Genomic DNA, 21,816 nt, shown 5'->3' with positions numbered 1-21,816 from the left:
GAGAAAACTCATCTTAAAACTAAAATTACTCATAAAATTCACCAGGAAAATATTCCTAAGTCAGAAAATGCAGAAAACATGCAATTAAGGGGAAATAAACCCTAGGAAAAATATTAGGGTTTTACGGGTTCTCACACTCTCCCCCCCTTAAAAGAATTTCGTCCTCGAAATTCCTTATCAGCGGAATCCCTCAAATCTAAGGTACCCAACGGATCAAGCAAATGACAAGCCCAAATTGCCTACCTAGGCTCTCATCTCTTCCGTATCCGGGCACAAGAATCCCATCTAAGATAATTCACAACTCGAGCCGGCCGGTCCCAAGAGTAAACCATCCTTATTAAAGATTCCTACCCGACATACATACCTAGTTTCCTCGAGTCCCATGATAATGATTCGCACACTTATCACATGCCCGGTTCATAACTTACGCTCAAACGAGCACTTAAACACATTCATGAAATTAGGACCACAACACCACTTGGCCCAGTCTCACTCCGCGCAGAGACCACGCGAAGTGGCTCTGATACCACTTGTAACAGCCCCACTTTCCCCTAAGGCGAACCAAAGAGGTTAGCGGACTGCCTGCCCAGCTCTCGCCAGGACTAACGGTGCAGTATAGAGCGATCTTTCACGTTCCGGAACTTATAACGCGCGCAAATAAGGCAAAAGGGCAAAATAACCCAAAATAAAAGAAAATGAAACCCGGAGTCGGCCATGAATAGTAACCGACTCGTCCGAACCCAACCAAACATCGAATTACATATACCCCATAACATTTAGCCTTTACAAACCAAAATGACATTTAAAAGTGATACAAAAGTCACTACATATATGGTTTGCCAAAACAAAAGTGAAAACGCCCCTAATGATACATTTAGGGTCCCATTTTATATACCATACAAAAGAGTCATTCATCTAGTTCATTTGGCAACCATTTATCAAAATTCATTCCAAAAGAGTCATATTCCTGTAAGGAAAACAAAAGGAACGGGGTGAGCTAATTGCCCAGTGAGAATACAACTCAAGCAACCAAGTTCATGGATACATCAAGCTTAACAGTCCAATTTACCAAAATAAATAAAGCCACACATTAATAATGAGGATAAAAGGATACGGGTGGCTCTCAAGAGCCCTTTTCCTCGTTTGAATTCTTGATCAGGTCTCATTGACTCTCCGTCAATGTCTGAAAGGTAACCAACCGTAGACTCCTCTTAACTTCCATTCCCTTCCTCCTAACATTCCTCAACCGGGCCCGAAATCCAAACACTTGCATTGTGGTATTACTCGAGTAAACCGGAATCAAGAGTCTCTCATACTACAAGATTCCCTATGATGTTGCCCCAAGGCACATTAATTGGCACGACCAAGCCCTCGCCGGCTCGATTCAATCAATAACCAATGGGGTTGAGCTCATGGATAATATTTGAAGTCATGTATTTCATTTCATATAACATTTCATATAATTTTCCAATAACATGCGGAACAATATGTGAAAGTGATAAAGTACACTCTCACCTGGATCAATCAACATTCAACATCTCAAGTACAAAGATCAAAGCCATGTAATAGCACATAAGTGAGTAGTACACTCACCAAGCTAGCACAATGTGGTTTCAAACACTTTAGTCAAAAGAACGTTGTGCACCACCGTCACGCCCTAAAAACATGCAAACAAATACAATGAGACTCGATAACGAGTCATAAACCAAGGCCAAACATGACCCCAATAAGGTTCCATAAACATTTACAAACAATAGAGGAAACCAGAAATTAAGAAAGGGCTTTAACTAAGGCCTTGATATGAAAACCGGATTTGACCTCATAATGCGGTAATGGCACAACTCTCACTAAAATTATCGGATGGGGGTGTAAAACCCACCATTTCGAAGCCAAGAAACAGAGCTACAACAATGTAGAAGGCCTCTCAGTCCAAATCCTAGCACAACTAGGTCAAAAGTGCCAAATACCAAACCAGAATTACCAAAACAGGTTTGCAAAACACACAAAACTGTAATACGTCAATCTCAGCCTACACAGGTCCAAATGCCGAAATTCCAAAGGCATAAGTTAGCTAAGACATCCAGCTATATTTCCTCAGAAGACACTAACTTCAAAAGCCAAACCAATTCCAGTCAAAACAGGCAATTACTATCACAGTTCGGACATTCTGTGCACCAAAAATAGCAACGGTAAAAACGGCATAACTCACTCTATACTACTCCAAATGCCCTGAAATTTTGCAGGCACTTCAAACTCATCAATACCTACAACTTTAATGTTTTGAGTAAAGTCCAATTCGGCCTCTAGCTATGACCTAAAATTTCGGACAGAATAGGGGTTCATGAACCCTAACTTCTCACATTTCATTCCAAATCCAAAATTGATTGCATTTAACAACAATTCACACCCACTAGAGTCAAAGCCCCTTATTACAAACCATCATACTAGTCCACAACATCAAAATCATATGAAACCAGAAAATTCCTCATAAAATGGAAAACTTCACTAAATCAAGCCAAACCAAGAAATAAATCATATAATCCATCACTTTAGCCACTTCTAAGCCAAACATAAGCATCATTAGATGTAGTAGGGTGTTCAAGCATCACTTACCAAGCAATCAAGAGAGATAGGGAGTGTGGACACCTTAGCTCTTCAAATCAACTTCACTAATACACTCAAGAGCACCAAAGGAAGGAATTTCATGGAGTAGATTCTAGTTTAAGGACTTGAGTTGGGTGATTTGAGCTTGTTGGAAGCTTAAACTTGGAAGAGTTTTTCTTTCTTCTTTGATGAGAGGTTCGGCCAACACAAGGGAAGAAAATGGTGAATTTTGTGAATTTTTGGAGATATTTAACCAATTTTGGTCAAAGGTCAAAATAGTGAATAGTAACTCTTAAAGTCAAACCAATGGAAAATTGACACTTGGCACTCTAATAAATGCATTCCTATCCTTTCTTTTCTCTCTCACATCAATCAAATCTCACTCTCTACTTATCTCGTAACATCCGATAACTTTTCCACAGTATCCGAAACTTAACCGTATTGGCCGAATTTTCCCGAACTTTTCGCACTTGTGGGTCCCACGTCCAATATATATTCTTAATTTTCTAAAAACTATCCAATACGAGAAAACTCATCTTAAAACTAAAATTACTCATAAAATTCACCAGGAAAATATTCCTAAGTCAGAAAATGCAGAAAACATGCAATTAAGGGGAAATAAACCCTAGGAAAAATATTAGGGTTTTACGGGTTCTCACACTCTCCCCCCCTTAAAAGAATTTCGTCCTCGAAATTCCTTATCAGCGGAATCCCTCAAATCTAAGGTACCCAACGGATCAAGCAAATGACAAGCCCAAATTGCCTACCTAGGCTCTCATCTCTTCCGTATCCGGGCACAAGAATCCCATCTAAGATAATTCACAACTCGAGCCGGCCGGTCCCAAGAGTAAACCATCCTTATTAAAGATTCCTACCCGACATACATACCTAGTTTCCTCGAGTCCCATGATAATGATTCGCACACTTATCACATGCCCGGTTCATAACTTACGCTCAAACGAGCACTTAAACACATTCATGAAATTAGGACCACAACACCACTTGGCCCAGTCTCACTCCGCGCAGAGACCACGCGAAGTGGCTCTGATACCACTTGTAACAGCCCCACTTTCCCCTAAGGCGAACCAAAGAGGTTAGCGGACTGCCTGCCCAGCTCTCGCCAGGACTAACGGTGCAGTATAGAGCGATCTTTCACGTTCCGGAACTTATAACGCGCGCAAATAAGGCAAAAGGGCAAAATAACCCAAAATAAAAGAAAATGAAACCCGGAGTCGGCCATGAATAGTAACCGACTCGTCCGAACCCAACCAAACATCGAATTACATATACCCCATAACATTTAGCCTTTACAAACCAAAATGACATTTAAAAGTGATACAAAAGTCACTACATATATGGTTTGCCAAAACAAAAGTGAAAACGCCCCTAATGATACATTTAGGGTCCCATTTTATATACCATACAAAAGAGTCCTTCATCTAGTTCATTTGGCAACCATTTATCAAAATTCATTCCAAAAGAGTCATATTCCTGTAAGGAAAACAAAAGGAACGGGGTGAGCTAATTGCCCAGTGAGAATACAACTCAAGCAACCAAGTTCATGGATACATCAAGCTTAACAGTCCAATTTACCAAAATAAATAAAGCCACACATTAATAATGAGGAGAAAAGGATACGGGTGGCTCTCAAGAGCCCTTTTCCTCGTTTGAATTCTTGATCAGGTCTCATTGACTCTCCGTCAATGTCTGAAAGGTAACCAACCGTAGACTCCTCTTAACTTCCATTCCCTTCCTCCTAACATTCCTCAACCGGGCCCGAAATCCAAACACTTGCATTGTGGTATTACTCGAGTAAACCGGAATCAAGAGTCTCTCATACTACAAGATTCCCTATGATGTTGCCCCAAGGCACATTAATTGGCACGACCAAGCCCTCGCCGGCTCGATTCAATCAATAACCAATGGGGTTGAGCTCATGGATAATATTTGAAGTCATGTATTTCATTTCATATAACATTTCATATAATTTTCCAATAACATGCGGAACAATATGTGAAAGTGATAAAGTACACTCTCACCTGGATCAATCAACATTCAACATCTCAAGTACAAAGATCAAAGCCATGTAATAGCACATAAGTGAGTAGTACACTCACCAAGCTAGCACAATGTGGTTTCAAACACTTTAGTCAAAAGAACGTTGTGCACCACCGTCACGCCCTAAAAACATGCAAACAAATACAATGAGACTCGATAACGAGTCATAAACCAAGGCCAAACATGACCCCAATAAGGTTCCATAAACATTTACAAACAATAGAGGAAACCAGAAATTAAGAAAGGGCTTTAACTAAGGCCTTGATATGAAAACCGGATTTGACCTCATAATGCGGTAATGGCACAACTCTCACTAAAATTATCGGATGGGGGTGTAAAACCCACCATTTCGAAGCCAAGAAACAGAGCTACAACAATGTAGAAGGCCTCTCAGTCCAAATCCTAGCACAACTAGGTCAAAAGTGCCAAATACCAAACCAGAATTACCAAAACAGGTTTGCAAAACACACAAAACTGTAATACGTCAATCTCAGCCTACACAGGTCCAAATGCCGAAATTCCAAAGGCATAAGTTATCTAAGACATCCAGCTATATTTCCTCAGAAGACACTAACTTCAAAAGCCAAACCAATTCCAGTCAAAACAGGCAATTACTATCACAGTTCGGACATTCTGTGCACCAAAAACAGCAACAGTAAAAACGGCATAACTCACTCTATACTACTCCAAATGCTCTGAAATTTTGCAGGCACTTCAAACTCATCAATACCTACAACTTTCATGTTTTGAGTAAAGTCCAATTCGGCCTCTAGCTATGACCTAAAATTTCGGACAGAATAGGGGTTCATGAACCCTAACTTCTCACATTTCATTCCAAATCCAAAATTGATTGCATTTAACAACAATTCACACCCACTAGAGTCAAAGCCCCTTATTACAAACCATCATACTAGTCCACAACATCAAAATCATATGAAACCAGAAAATTCCTCATAAAATGGAAAACTTCACTAAATCAAGCCAAACCAAGAAATAAATCATATAATCCATCACTTTAGCCACTTCTAAGCCAAACATAAGCATCATTAGATGTAGTAGGGTGTTCAAGCATCACTTACCAAGCAATCAAGAGAGATAGGGAGTGTGGACACCTTAGCTCTTCAAATCAACTTCACTAATACACTCAAGAGCACCAAAGGAAGGAATTTCATGGAGTAGATTCTAGTTTAAGGACTTGAGTTGGGTGATTTGAGCTTGTTGGAAGCTTAAACTTGGAAGAGTTTTTCTTTCTTCTTTGATGAGAGGTTCGGCCAACACAAGGGAAGAAAATGGTGAATTTTGTGAATTTTTGGAGATATTTAACCAATTTTGGTCAAAGGTCAAAATAGTGAATAGTAACTCTTAAAGTCAAACCAATGGAAAATTGACACTTGGCACTCTAATAAATGCATTCCTATCCTTTCTTTTCTCTCTCACATCAATCAAATCTCACTCTCTACTTATCTCGTAACATCCGATAACTTTTCCACAGTATCCGAAACTTAACCGTATTGGCCGAATTTTCCCGAACTTTTCGCACTTGTGGGTCCCACGTCCAATATATATTCTTAATTTTCTAAAAACTATCCAATACGAGAAAACTCATCTTAAAACTAAAATTACTCATAAAATTCACCAGGAAAATATTCCTAAGTCAGAAAATGCAGAAAACATGCAATTAAGGGGAAATAAACCCTAGGAAAAATATTAGGGTTTTACGGGTTCTCACACTCTCCCCCCCTTAAAAGAATTTCGTCCTCGAAATTTCTTATCAGCGGAATCCCTCAAATCTAAGGTACCCAACGGATCAAGCAAATGACAAGCCCAAATTGCCTACCTAGGCTCTCATCTCTTCCGTATCCGGGCACAAGAATCCCATCTAAGATAATTCACAACTCGAGCCGGCCGGTCCCAAGAGTAAACCATCCTTATTAAAGATTCCTACCCGACATACATACCTAGTTTCCTCGAGTCCCATGATAATGATTCGCACACTTATCACATGCCCGGTTCATAACTTACGCTCAAACGAGCACTTAAACACATTCATGAAATTAGGACCACAACACCACTTGGCCCAGTCTCACTCCGCGCAGAGACCACGCGAAGTGGCTCTGATACCACTTGTAACAGCCCCACTTTCCCCTAAGGCGAACCAAAGAGGTTAGCGGACTGCCTGCCCAGCTCTCGCCAGGACTAACGGTGCAGTATAGAGCGATCTTTCACGTTCCGGAACTTATAACGCGCGCAAATAAGGCAAAAGGGCAAAATAACCCAAAATAAAAGAAAATGAAACCCGGAGTCGGCCATGAATAGTAACCGACTCGTCCGAACCCAACCAAACATCGAATTACATATACCCCATAACATTTAGCCTTTACAAACCAAAATGACATTTAAAAGTGATACAAAAGTCACTACATATATGGTTTGCCAAAACAAAAGTGAAAACGCCCCTAATGATACATTTAGGGTCCCATTTTATATACCATACAAAAGAGTCCTTCATCTAGTTCATTTGGCAACCATTTATCAAAATTCATTCCAAAAGAGTCATATTCCTGTAAGGAAAACAAAAGGAACGGGGTGAGCTAATTGCCCAGTGAGAATACAACTCAAGCAACCAAGTTCATGGATACATCAAGCTTAACAGTCCAATTTACCAAAATAAATAAAGCCACACATTAATAATGAGGAGAAAAGGATACGGGTGGCTCTCAAGAGCCCTTTTCCTCGTTTGAATTCTTGATCAGGTCTCATTGACTCTCCGTCAATGTCTGAAAGGTAACCAACCGTAGACTCCTCTTAACTTCCATTCCCTTCCTCCTAACATTCCTCAACCGGGCCCGAAATCCAAACACTTGCATTGTGGTATTACTCGAGTAAACCGGAATCAAGAGTCTCTCATACTACAAGATTCCCTATGATGTTGCCCCAAGGCACATTAATTGGCACGACCAAGCCCTCGCCGGCTCGATTCAATCAATAACCAATGGGGTTGAGCTCATGGATAATATTTGAAGTCATGTATTTCATTTCATATAACATTTCATATAATTTTCCAATAACATGCGGAACAATATGTGAAAGTGATAAAGTACACTCTCACCTGGATCAATCAACATTCAACATCTCAAGTACAAAGATCAAAGCCATGTAATAGCACATAAGTGAGTAGTACACTCACCAAGCTAGCACAATGTGGTTTCAAACACTTTAGTCAAAAGAACGTTGTGCACCACCGTCACGCCCTAAAAACATGCAAACAAATACAATGAGACTCGATAACGAGTCATAAACCAAGGCCAAACATGACCCCAATAAGGTTCCATAAACATTTACAAACAATAGAGGAAACCAGAAATTAAGAAAGGGCTTTAACTAAGGCCTTGATATGAAAACCGGATTTGACCTCATAATGCGGTAATGGCACAACTCTCACTAAAATTATCGGATGGGGGTGTAAAACCCACCATTTCGAAGCCAAGAAACAGAGCTACAACAATGTAGAAGGCCTCTCAGTCCAAATCCTAGCACAACTAGGTCAAAAGTGCCAAATACCAAACCAGAATTACCAAAACAGGTTTGCAAAACACACAAAACTGTAATACGTCAATCTCAGCCTACACAGGTCCAAATGCCGAAATTCCAAAGGCATAAGTTATCTAAGACATCCAGCTATATTTCCTCAGAAGACACTAACTTCAAAAGCCAAACCAATTCCAGTCAAAACAGGCAATTACTATCACAGTTCGGACATTCTGTGCACCAAAAACAGCAACAGTAAAAACGGCATAACTCACTCTATACTACTCCAAATGCTCTGAAATTTTGCAGGCACTTCAAACTCATCAATACCTACAACTTTCATGTTTTGAGTAAAGTCCAATTCGGCCTCTAGCTATGACCTAAAATTTCGGACAGAATAGGGGTTCATGAACCCTAACTTCTCACATTTCATTCCAAATCCAAAATTGATTGCATTTAACAACAATTCACACCCACTAGAGTCAAAGCCCCTTATTACAAACCATCATACTAGTCCACAACATCAAAATCATATGAAACCAGAAAATTCCTCATAAAATGGAAAACTTCACTAAATCAAGCCAAACCAAGAAATAAATCATATAATCCATCACTTTAGCCACTTCTAAGCCAAACATAAGCATCATTAGATGTAGTAGGGTGTTCAAGCATCACTTACCAAGCAATCAAGAGAGATAGGGAGTGTGGACACCTTAGCTCTTCAAATCAACTTCACTAATACACTCAAGAGCACCAAAGGAAGGAATTTCATGGAGTAGATTCTAGTTTAAGGACTTGAGTTGGGTGATTTGAGCTTGTTGGAAGCTTAAACTTGGAAGAGTTTTTCTTTCTTCTTTGATGAGAGGTTCGGCCAACACAAGGGAAGAAAATGGTGAATTTTGTGAATTTTTGGAGATATTTAACCAATTTTGGTCAAAGGTCAAAATAGTGAATAGTAACTCTTAAAGTCAAACCAATGGAAAATTGACACTTGGCACTCTAATAAATGCATTCCTATCCTTTCTTTTCTCTCTCACATCAATCAAATCTCACTCTCTACTTATCTCGTAACATCCGATAACTTTTCCACAGTATCCGAAACTTAACCGTATTGGCCGAATTTTCCCGAACTTTTCGCACTTGTGGGTCCCACGTCCAATATATATTCTTAATTTTCTAAAAACTATCCAATACGAGAAAACTCATCTTAAAACTAAAATTACTCATAAAATTCACCAGGAAAATATTCCTAAGTCAGAAAATGCAGAAAACATGCAATTAAGGGGAAATAAACCCTAGGAAAAATATTAGGGTTTTACGGGTTCTCACACTCTCCCCCCCTTAAAAGAATTTCGTCCTCGAAATTTCTTATCAGCGGAATCCCTCAAATCTAAGGTACCCAACGGATCAAGCAAATGACAAGCCCAAATTGCCTACCTAGGCTCTCATCTCTTCCGTATCCGGGCACAAGAATCCCATCTAAGATAATTCACAACTCGAGCCGGCCGGTCCCAAGAGTAAACCATCCTTATTAAAGATTCCTACCCGACATACATACCTAGTTTCCTCGAGTCCCATGATAATGATTCGCACACTTATCACATGCCCGGTTCATAACTTACGCTCAAACGAGCACTTAAACACATTCATGAAATTAGGACCACAACACCACTTGGCCCAGTCTCACTCCGCGCAGAGACCACGCGAAGTGGCTCTGATACCACTTGTAACAGCCCCACTTTCCCCTAAGGCGAACCAAAGAGGTTAGCGGACTGCCTGCCCAGCTCTCGCCAGGACTAACGGTGCAGTATAGAGCGATCTTTCACGTTCCGGAACTTATAACGCGCGCAAATAAGGCAAAAGGGCAAAATAACCCAAAATAAAAGAAAATGAAACCCGGAGTCGGCCATGAATAGTAACCGACTCGTCCGAACCCAACCAAACATCGAATTACATATACCCCATAACATTTAGCCTTTACAAACCAAAATGACATTTAAAAGTGATACAAAAGTCACTACATATATGGTTTGCCAAAACAAAAGTGAAAACGCCCCTAATGATACATTTAGGGTCCCATTTTATATACCATACAAAAGAGTCATTCATCTAGTTCATTTGGCAACCATTTATCAAAATTCATTCCAAAAGAGTCATATTCCTGTAAGGAAAACAAAAGGAACGGGGTGAGCTAATTGCCCAGTGAGAATACAACTCAAGCAACCAAGTTCATGGATACATCAAGCTTAACAGTCCAATTTACCAAAATAAATAAAGCCACACATTAATAATGAGGATAAAAGGATACGGGTGGCTCTCAAGAGCCCTTTTCCTCGTTTGAATTCTTGATCAGGTCTCATTGACTCTCCGTCAATGTCTAAAAGGTAACCAACCGTAGACTCCTCTTAACTTCCATTCCCTTCCTCCTAACATTCCTCAACCGGGCCCGAAATCCAAACACTTGCATTGTGGTATTACTCGAGTAAACCGGAATCAAGAGTCTCTCATACTACAAGATTCCCTATGATGTTGCCCCAAGGCACATTAATTGGCACGACCAAGCCCTCGCCGGCTCGATTCAATCAATAACCAATGGGGTTGAGCTCATGGATAATATTTGAAGTCATGTATTTCATTTCATATAACATTTCATATAATTTTCCAATAACATGCGGAACAATATGTGAAAGTGATAAAGTACACTCTCACCTGGATCAATCAACATTCAACATCTCAAGTACAAAGATCAAAGCCATGTAATAGCACATAAGTGAGTAGTACACTCACCAAGCTAGCACAATGTGGTTTCAAACACTTTAGTCAAAAGAACGTTGTGCACCACCGTCACGCCCTAAAAACATGCAAACAAATACAATGAGACTCGATAACGAGTCATAAACCAAGGCCAAACATGACCCCAATAAGGTTCCATAAACATTTACAAACAATAGAGGAAACCAGAAATTAAGAAAGGGCTTTAACTAAGGCCTTGATATGAAAACCGGATTTGACCTCATAATGCGGTAATGGCACAACTCTCACTAAAATTATCGGATGGGGGTGTAAAACCCACCATTTCGAAGCCAAGAAACAGAGCTACAACAATGTAGAAGGCCTCTCAGTCCAAATCCTAGCACAACTAGGTCAAAAGTGCCAAATACCAAACCAGAATTACCAAAACAGGTTTGCAAAACACACAAAACTGTAATACGTCAATCTCAGCCTACACAGGTCCAAATGCCGAAATTCCAAAGGCATAAGTTAGCTAAGACATCCAGCTATATTTCCTCAGAAGACACTAACTTCAAAAGCCAAACCAATTCCAGTCAAAACAGGCAATTACTATCACAGTTCGGACATTCTGTGCACCAAAAATAGCAACGGTAAAAACGGCATAACTCACTCTATACTACTCCAAATGCCCTGAAATTTTGCAGGCACTTCAAACTCATCAATACCTACAACTTTAATGTTTTGAGTAAAGTCCAATTCGGCCTCTAGCTATGACCTAAAATTTCGGACAGAATAGGGGTTCATGAACCCTAACTTCTCACATTTCATTCCAAATCCAAAATTGATTGCATTTAACAACAATTCACACCCACTAGAGTCAAAGCCCCTTATTACAAACCATCATACTAGTCCACAACATCAAAATCATATGAAACCAGAAAATTCCTCATAAAATGGAAACTTCACTAAATCAAGCCAAACCAAGAAATAAATCATATAATCCATCACTTTAGCCACTTCTAAGCCAAACATAAGCATCATTAGATGTAGTAGGGTGTTCAAGCATCACTTACCAAGCAATCAAGAGAGATAGGGAGTGTGGACACCTTAGCTCTTCAAATCAACTTCACTAATACACTCAAGAGCACCAAAGGAAGGAATTTCATGGAGTAGATTCTAGTTTAAGGACTTGAGTTGGGTGATTTGAGCTTGTTGGAAGCTTAAACTTGGAAGAGTTTTTCTTTCTTCTTTGATGAGAGGTTCGGCCAACACAAGGGAAGAAAATGGTGAATTTTGTGAATTTTTGGAGATATTTAACCAATTTTGGTCAAAGGTCAAAATAGTGAATAGTAACTCTTAAAGTCAAACCAATGGAAAATTGACACTTGGCACTCTAATAAATGCATTCCTATCCTTTCTTTTCTCTCTCACATCAATCAAATCTCACTCTCTACTTATCTCGTAACATCCGATAACTTTTCCACAGTATCCGAAACTTAACCGTATTGGCCGAATTTTCCCGAACTTTTCGCACTCGTGGGTCCCACGTCCAATATATATTCTTAATTTTCTAAAAACTATCCAATACGAGAAAACTCATCTTAAAACTATAATTACTCATAAAATTCACCAGGAAAATATTCCTAAGTCAGAAAATGCAGAAAACATGCAATTAAGGGGAAATAAACCCTAGGAAAAATATTAGGGTTTTACGGGTTCTCACAGAAGTGAAGTGCAATTTTCCTTTTTAACATGCTTGCAGATTACGTAGAAGAGCCTTTCTTTTCTGCACCAATTCAGCCGCAATCTTCTTTCCATTTCATCATGTAAGCAAGTTCAACAAGTACCAAGGTTTCAACTACTTGTTGCAGGATTGAAGCAAAGCATTTGAGTTGACCCAACAGCAAGAGAAAGGGAAGAAATGCAGCAAGAAACGCAAGTGGTTTCAGGTATCAAAAAAACACCACAAACATCAGCAGCTCTACGATGCAACGAAATGGAAAAACACAGCAGAGGTACGAAGAGATAAACTCGCGGTGAACATGCACACAACATACCAACCAAAAACCTAAGAAATCATAAGCTTCAAACAAGCCCAAACTTGAACAAGCCAAAGCAAGAAACAGAATCCATTTGTCCACGCTGCTGCAACAAGCCGAGAGCTTTAAGCTTGTTGCAGCAGATTTTTATGCGCAACTCTAAGTGCAAAACTATTCTAAGACCAGGTAAACAGGCTCCTCAAAACATTCTTCCTAGTTTTCAACATAAAATTCTTAGGCTGAAACACAAAATTCAGAAAGAAAGAGCATGCAAAACTGGAAATAAAATTTCTGCAACTTTCGGATGGCTTTGAAATGTTTATTGAACCTCATGCTGCAATAGCTAATAATACTCTTAAAAAAAAGTCCTCAAATTCTTGTTAAACTTCCTAAACCCATTATCAAATACAATACCAAGCACACAAAAGAAAGAAAATCTGAACTAGGGAAAAACTTGCAAACCCAGATTTGTTCATTAGTTTCAAGTTTCTGGTTTTCATGTTAAAATCACACGAACACCGAGTTTTTAAGCCAAAACAACAAACAAACTCCAAATCTTGTACTTTGCCCTCCTTAGAATTCTTCAGACCCAAATTACACACAAACAAGAACAAAAAATGCAACCTTTAGTACATTAGATTACATATGTGGGAAAACATTATCTGTTCATGGCTCCTAAACTGAATTCATGATTTCAGATGCACGTTAAATGAACAAAGAGGCTAACACCAAGCCCGTCAACGGCACAACAATATTACCAAGCATAACCACAGTCATAATCATCAGGCATGGGTAACGACCAAAACTTAGAAAAGGAAGAAAATCATGCATAAGAGACTCAAGTCCTTGTGAAGATTGTGTTAAACTAACATTGAGAAGAGTCCATTATACCTGAGAGTACTTAGGCTGCTAAACGGATAGGGGAGACCCAAAGAAATCGAACGGTTCTGGAAATTGAAATCTACGAAATGGGTTGCAAGAGATTCCAGCGCTGATGCAGGCAATGCCAACTGAAGATCCCTCCTTTTCTTTTCTGGTTTCCAGCTGAAGCCCTCCTTCCTTTTCTTCCCTCTCTTGGTTCCCTCCTCAAACTTACAGCCGAAACTCTCTTTTTTCCAGCTCCCTCTTTCCTGAACTTTCTCTCGATTCCCTTTTCTCTATCTCACGGTGGTTCTTACCCAAACCTAGCCATCCTCTTTTGCTCTCTCCTCTTTCTCCCCCTTTTCTTTTTCCTATCCTTTCCACTGCCTTTCCTTTTCCCCGTCCTTTTATCTCCCGGATTCTCTTTTCTTTTCAGCACTTAAACTCTCTAGCCCTTTCTCGTTCTTTCTCCCTCAGTTTCTTTCTTTCCGCCGCCAACTAGATCCTCTTTTCTCCAGATTTTTCAGTCACTCGGTGCTCTCTCTCTTTATATCCCTCAAACCCTGATCTTTACGGCCCTTGATAAATCTCATTTCCCCACTTTTCTATGACCATCCGATCACTCTTCATTCCAGATGAGAGCCAGGTAGGATAAAATCAAGGTAATCCAAGGGTAAGGGAAAAACAATGGGAAAACGGCGGAAAAACGAAATAGGCTAAGCTGCATTTTTACTTCTGCAATTTTCCGTGCATTTTTCTGCTTAACTTGTAACATGAAGAAAGGGCTAGGATCCTATGCTTCTCATGGTTCGTGAGCCTGTTTCCTTTTTTTTTTTTTAACACATAATGAAATAATTTTAGCAAAATAAATAAAACGCTACAAAATTGAATTCAAAAGAAAATAAACATAATTTTGTGAACATTTTTCTTTTTTTCCTCATTTCTTTTTTTCGATAAACCTTACTACTAGAAAGGCTTAAAAACTAAAAATTAAACGATTAAACGAGCAACAATAAATATAGAAAAATAAACAAAAACTAGAATAAAATGATAAATAATAATCTAAAATACTAAAAAATGCTAAAAAAATTGCCTGAAACAAAAATCATGAGATTAGTAAATAAAAAGTAAATAATAATTATCACTAAAATAAAATTTGGTGTCTACAGGTTTACCATTGTAACGCCCCGAGGCAGAAGAAAAGGGAAAAATTTCTGGTGAATAGTGTTTTGTGGGGGAAACCGGCCAGAAGCCGTGCAAATTCCTTATATTTTTCTTAAAATTCCCTTTTCTGTGACAAATACCACTTTAGTATGGCCCTACTACTCAATCACCCCACAATAAGTGCCAATGAACCTAGAAAATAGGGTTTCGCTTTTGGTTTCAAGATCGGAGCAAAATTAGGGTTTTCGTGATTTTTCGCCGGATGAATTTTCGGTACAGAGTAAGGATTAATTTTGGGGATTAAAAGTGACTTTTAAGTGAGAAATAATATGTGACTAGTAGCAATGATATAAGGTTAGTGAATGGGAAGTAAAAACCCTAGTACGTGAGTTTTTAAGAAAAACGGCGCGAACCGGCGGGTCCCGCGCACTACCGATTGAACGCACCACTTGACCACCATTTTTTCTTACCAAACAAGTTTATTGACTTGTGAGCAAAATATCTTCTTAAATTGCAGCAGCTTTGACTGAAATTTGTGGCTCAAATACAAGGAAGGAAAGAGAAAATTTTTGTGGTTAAGGTTAAGCCAAGTGTTGGCCAAACTTGTGGTTAGAATTAATTCTTACCTTTCTACCTTCTTATAAGACAAACTTAGCTTAATCTCCTTCATTATTTTCTGCATCTTGGCCAAGTAAGAAGAGAGAAAAAAAGGAGAGCAAGAGTTCACCATTTTCTTCTTGATTTGCTTCAACCCAAGTAACAAATCCAATTCTAAACCGATTAAAGTACTAAGTGTGAGTTGGGAAGCTTGAGGAACCAAGAAATATCAAAGGGGGTGAAGGATCACTCTATCAAGCCTTGCTTTTGAGGTACCAACATTTGATCATGATCTTTGTTGCTTTGAATCTTGCTTTAAGATGTGTTTTAGCTTAAGTTTTGGCTTGATTTCATGATTATGCAAGTGGGTGTGATGAATTTGGAAGTTTTCCCCTTTTATATGATGAACTAGGGCTTGAGGAATTTCTGCCCAATTTGTTGTATGATGCTTGTATGTTGCAATTAAGGTTGTATAAGGTGTTTTGGTAGTGATTAGAACAAGAAAATTGCGAAAGTTCCATTGATTGCAAAAAATTCCAGAATCTGGAAAATTTTCCCCAACATTCTGTCCGAATTTATATCTGTATGTTATAGGCCGAATTGGCCTTAGGTCAAAGAAGGAAAGTTGTATAGAATGGTATTTTATAGGTGCCTACAAAATTTCAGGTCAATCGGAGCAACGTAGGTCATGAAAAGTCCAAAATACCCTTACTGTTTTAAGTTTTTCCCCAGCAGTCCGTGTGATCAGTTTGTCCAGTTTCTCACGTTTTTTTACTAGGATCCGTACTGATTTAGTTTTTTACCAAAACATGAAAGTTGTAGTATTCTGACTTAGCTTTCAAATGCCTCTAAGAACACCAGAATTGGACTTTTGTAGCCTGAGATATGTCCATTACAGTGTAATGCGGTTAAACAGCCGACAAAGTGGATTTTGGTTCTCTAATTTGAGGATTTGACTAAGTTACATTAGAAAATGGACTAAATGACCTTCATGAACATGGTAGCCCTGAGTCTTAGCTTCGAAACGGCATAGGTTGCGCCTCAATCCGATAAGCGTAGCCTCGGATATGTTATTTCCGCATCCATACGTCAAATCTGTCTTTTGCTAAATTGAATTTCTGCACTTGCTATTATTGTGAATCTTGATCTTATGATATTGTGAGCCTATGGAACGGCTCTTGACATGAATTGCTGATATATGTGATGTTGGGTTTTGGTTGAGGAAAAATAATGAAGCCTAAATGGCTGGAAAATTAGGTAAACACAAAGGGCATGCTGCCCGAATTTTTACTCGAGAACTAGAAAACTATATTTGCAACTTGAGTGAAGGTTAAGTGATTACCACTTGAACTAGCGAGAACTTTTGCTACTTTGTTATCGATGGTTATACGTTAAAAACCTTACGATTTGAAAAGCGAGCAAGTGTTTCACGAATGTCTTTCAAATGAATATCAATTGGTTGATTCTTAATGAACGGAATGTTTAAGTTTCAAATCTTACTCGTGTTTCAAAGTTTTCAAACTGAATTTTATCGCAGATCTGGACTCCACGCCTGGAGTGTAATTGAACGTGAATATTTGAGGCACTATATTTTGGCAAGTGCTTCCAAATATCCGATTGTACTTGATACATGTGTTCCTCACTTGACTTGTATGATTACATGAAAATGAATGATAAGGCAAGGGTGTAGCTTTACTTGTGATTAAAATGCTAAAAAGGTGATAGGAACTTGCGGGTTTTAGACTTTCTTTTGCTTGACATGGTCATTGTAATCTAGGGCTTGGACTTGAGCATGGCAATAAGGTATGATGGATAGTTCCTGCGCTGTAGTTGGTGAGTGATCCCTCGACTGTTCCCAAAGTTACTTTTGAACTAATTCTTGCATTTATTACTCCTTTGCATATCATTTGGGGTTCGGGTGTGTGCCATGACATAATTTGGCTCCAATGAGTTCCTGGACAGTCTTGTGCTTAGAACCAATGTCTCCACTATTGTTTACACATTCTTTGGAGCCCGATGGCTCCTTACTTCTATTTCATGGTTACCTGATCTAAACGAGCATTGGATATTTAAGTACAAGAACTTCACTGGCTCACATGAGCAATAAATGAACATTTGATTACTGCATCATGACATCATATCAATGCTTTATTGTGAAATATACTTGGCTGTTGATTTTACTGGTCACTCGCTGAGCTTCTAGCTCACCCCCTATTATCTTCTTCTCCCCACAGGGATCGAGGTAAAGGAAGAACTTGTATTTGGATCTTTGTGTGGTTGGATGGCGTACATCTTGTATAGTTTAGTTTTGGTTTTGGTTTATGTACTTTTGGGCCTGTATAAATATTTGGAATTGAATCGGATGTAAATCTACACTTTACGCTTAGAATTGGTTTCCGCTTCGCTTAAGATATGTAATTTTGGAGAATTGGATGTATTATTTGAGTTGTACCTTGTAATTTACTTGAGGAATGTAGTAAGTGAGTGAGTCCCGACGAGAGCTGGGCAGGCGGTCCGCTAAACCTTTGGTTCGCCTTAGGGGGAGGTGGGGTCGTTACAACCATACTCCAACTTTTAATTACTTAAATATCCCATTTTTGGCCAGTATACATATCGTTAATCGAGCATAGGGGATATCAAGTAATAAAAACCATTTTCCATTTGGGCAAGGTTTTCTCATGGCTCTTAATGGCGGCTCCTTGGTTGCCAGACCCTTGCTCAAAGGAGATTCAACCCTTGGAAAAATCGTTCCCGGATGTTTTGATTGGTAAGACAGATGTTCTTTGTCAAGTACTAGATGTGGGCTTTCTTAGTTCTCATAGAGGTGAACCTGCTTTGGTAGTTTTGTGGGATGAACTCTCAAAATTGGCTGAGCTTTTTCAGAATGTTCTGGTGGGAAGGTTTGCATTTGGTAGGCCTTCCATGGAGGATATTAGAAAGTTTTTCATCTCGCTAGGGCTCAAGGGCGCTTGCTTAGTTGGACTGTTGGATTCCAACCATGTTTTAATCAGGCCAACTAGGAAGAAGATTATACGCGTTTGTTTGAGCGGCACACATGGTTTGTCAGCAATTGCCCCATGCTAATTTCGAAATGGACAATTGACTTTAATGTGTGTCAAGAGTCCTCAATCGCCCCTCTTTGGGTTAATTTTTTGAGACTGCCGCTGCCCTTCTTTGACATGAAGCTCTTGCATAAGTTGGGGTCCCTTCTTAGAAGGCCGCTTCAAGTGGGTTCTACTACGTCCAGTTTGAAGCGCCCGTTGGTTGCTCGAATTCTAGTTGAAGTAGATATTGCGAAGGACCAAGGACAATGGCAGAAGGTGACGAATGAGAATTGGCCATCTTACTAACCTTTTTACGAGTGCATTGGCCATTTGGAGGATGAGTGTTTCAAGAAAAATCCCTCCCTTAAGCTTGCTCAGATGTTGGCAGCTACCACTGCTATGAAACAGGAGAAGCAGATTTATGTGCCAGTTTCTAAGATGGATAAAGGAAAAGAGAAGGTGTTGGATGGTGAACACGTTAGTGAACATGAACCTTTAAGATCAAGGGAGCTGCAATTACGTGAACTCGTGCAAAGTCAGATTGCAAATAATGTTGTGAAAGCATGCTAGGATAGTAGAGCAGCAAACGCGTCATAATAACATGTGTGCTGCTACTATAGATGGGTCGAAGGATGCTGTAGATCAGGCGACACAGGAGTTACAGTCGACTAAGGAGGCAAATAGGTTGGGGAAAGAACCAATTATAGCAACTCTACTTGATGCGACTTGTCAGTGGCTTGTAGTGCTAAATCTTGGGCAGGTGGAGCTTCGACAAGATAAAGTAGTGGGGGTTGTAGACTCGGCCTCAGATGGTAGGGAGTTGCAGACTTTTAATCCACTATAACAAAAATGACCTTTAACGGCATTTAAAAGTGTCAGTAAATATAATCTAAACTGACACTTTACTTTTCCTCACTCCTCGGACAAGTGTTGTCCCTTCCAATGTAGGGATAGGTTCATACTATTCAAGGTGTTAGGAAAACTATGCTATTATAGCATCTCATCTGCCATCAAAAATCCATTTTCTTAACAATGGAAAGTATCAGAATATTGTCAAAGTTGTTGAGCTATGCTGACACTTTTAACTACCTGGATTTTTTTTTAAATAAAGAAGCAACCTGATTGTGCTTCCTGCTATACATTCCGTCAATCAGATACCCAAAGGACTTGTAAAATTATCCCAAAGAATAGAATATTGTCGTAATTTAAAAGCAAAAGCAAAAGCTAATGCTCAAATATCATTTATTGAACTAAAAGTCAGTAACAAGTACTAACATAGCTAATCGAAACTGGGTTACAGAGATTGGCACATAACAAGTACTATTATAGCACCCATAAATTGGGTTACAAAGATTGGCACATAACAAGTACTATTATAGCATCCATAAACTGGGTTACAGAGATTGGCACATAACTCTTTGGAATGACATGACCAGCTGCTGCAATTGGTGACCAATCACGTATTGCATTGCTTTGTGGCATGAGCCTAAAGACGAGAGATGTCCTACAGGGCAAAGTGTACTGATCAGTTGAGAAATTTCTTCAACCTATGACATTCTTGGGCAACTATCAAATTACACTTAAGCACCAATATCTACCTTCCGCCACTAGAACGATGTGAAACCGCAGGTCTTAGACCAGCTGTAGCATGGATGAGAGCCTTGCCTGTGAGAAATAAAAGGTCCCCAAGAACAAAGCCACTATCAGCTAGGTACCAGCGGCCATTGGGGTCACAAACCTGGAAATAATAGGAAAGAACTGGTGGATAATTAATCAAGAAAAACAAAGTGTTGAAGCATTACAATTCCAAAAATGATCTAGTTGAAATGTAGAAAAAATGTATAAGCAGTTAAAAAGGAATCCAGGAAATTAGTATATATTGTTGCAACCTACCTACTGATCATTAAAAAAAAAAGTCCAAATATAGGTTACAACACCTGAAGTCCAGGAGCATCTGAGGAAATTAGCGTCAACAACCCCTTCTCTACTTCACCATTTCGACTCAGCTTTCCACCTCCTGTAGATCCTTTCCATTTAGTGAGTGTGTACTGGAAAAGGTTGCAACAAGCACTAATGAACTAAATTGTTAGCAGGCAATGGGCTATCGTCAAGCAAGTGGTTGAAAACACTGCTGATACATGTCGCGGCCCATTTTTTTTAAAAAATAAATAAATGAATAACAAGTTTAGAAAAATGGAATTTGATTCAGTTTTTGGTTGAAAAATGAATTTTGATTTAAAAAGAAAATGAAGAAAAATATGGGTCTAAATAGGACTTGAAAATGCGACGATTTGACCCAAAATAATAGTTTAAAAAGGGTTTTTGAACGAAAATCGGAGTCGCCACTTGGTATAGAGTTAAGGTGTATCAAGTCACCTAAAATGAATTTTTCAAAAGAAAAAAGTAGAAAAACCCCTTTTAAACGACTCCTAATCTACGTAAATCAAAGAAAAAGGTTCGGGAGTCACATTTGAAGAAAGGGAAGGCAAGGATAAAATCCGAGGCACCCTTTTGACATAACCAAGGCTAGTTGCGCGATTTAGTCAAAGATTTTTTTATTTTACCCTTAAGATTTATCACATTTGGATGTACTATATGCATGCAAACCCTAGACCTAAGAGGGTATCGGGGGGTCAAAATTTCTCTTCAAAACTCAATTGATGCCAATCACATTAATTGTGATGCCCAATGCGGATTCTTTGGAGAGGTCACAAATAATGCAGAAAATATGAGACTCTAGGAAAAGAAAAGAAATAAAAATAATTATACAAATATACATGTCTTAAAGGAGTGCATCATGTCGGGCACGGGGGACTAATGTTTGTGACTCAATTTTCCCTTTAATAGAGGGAATACAAGCGTGCTAAGGCTAGAAAGCCAAACTCGTCCATATCCCATATTCAAGGGGTTGTTTCCTAATCTAATCAAGCAAAATGCACTAATCTATCCTTAATTTCCTAAATGAGATGCACATCTAAATGTTATACATGTACATAGGGGTAAGGGATATTTTATTGGGGAAATATTACATGAAAATGATAAGGATCCTAAAACATGGAAAAGTATGCATGACATGTAATGATTTGATCACACAAACATGAACTAAGGCGTAATGGGCTCCTAAGGGTCTAGCGTTGGACTAACCCACAACTATGAATTCTCACTAGCGTTGGGCTAGTGAGAAATCG

The sequence above is a fragment of the Coffea arabica genome, chromosome 3e (assembly GCF_036785885.1).
Source record: "Coffea arabica cultivar ET-39 chromosome 3e, Coffea Arabica ET-39 HiFi, whole genome shotgun sequence".
Classification (NCBI taxonomy): domain Eukaryota; kingdom Viridiplantae; phylum Streptophyta; class Magnoliopsida; order Gentianales; family Rubiaceae; genus Coffea; species Coffea arabica.
Note: the sequence above shows the minus strand (reverse complement) of the source record.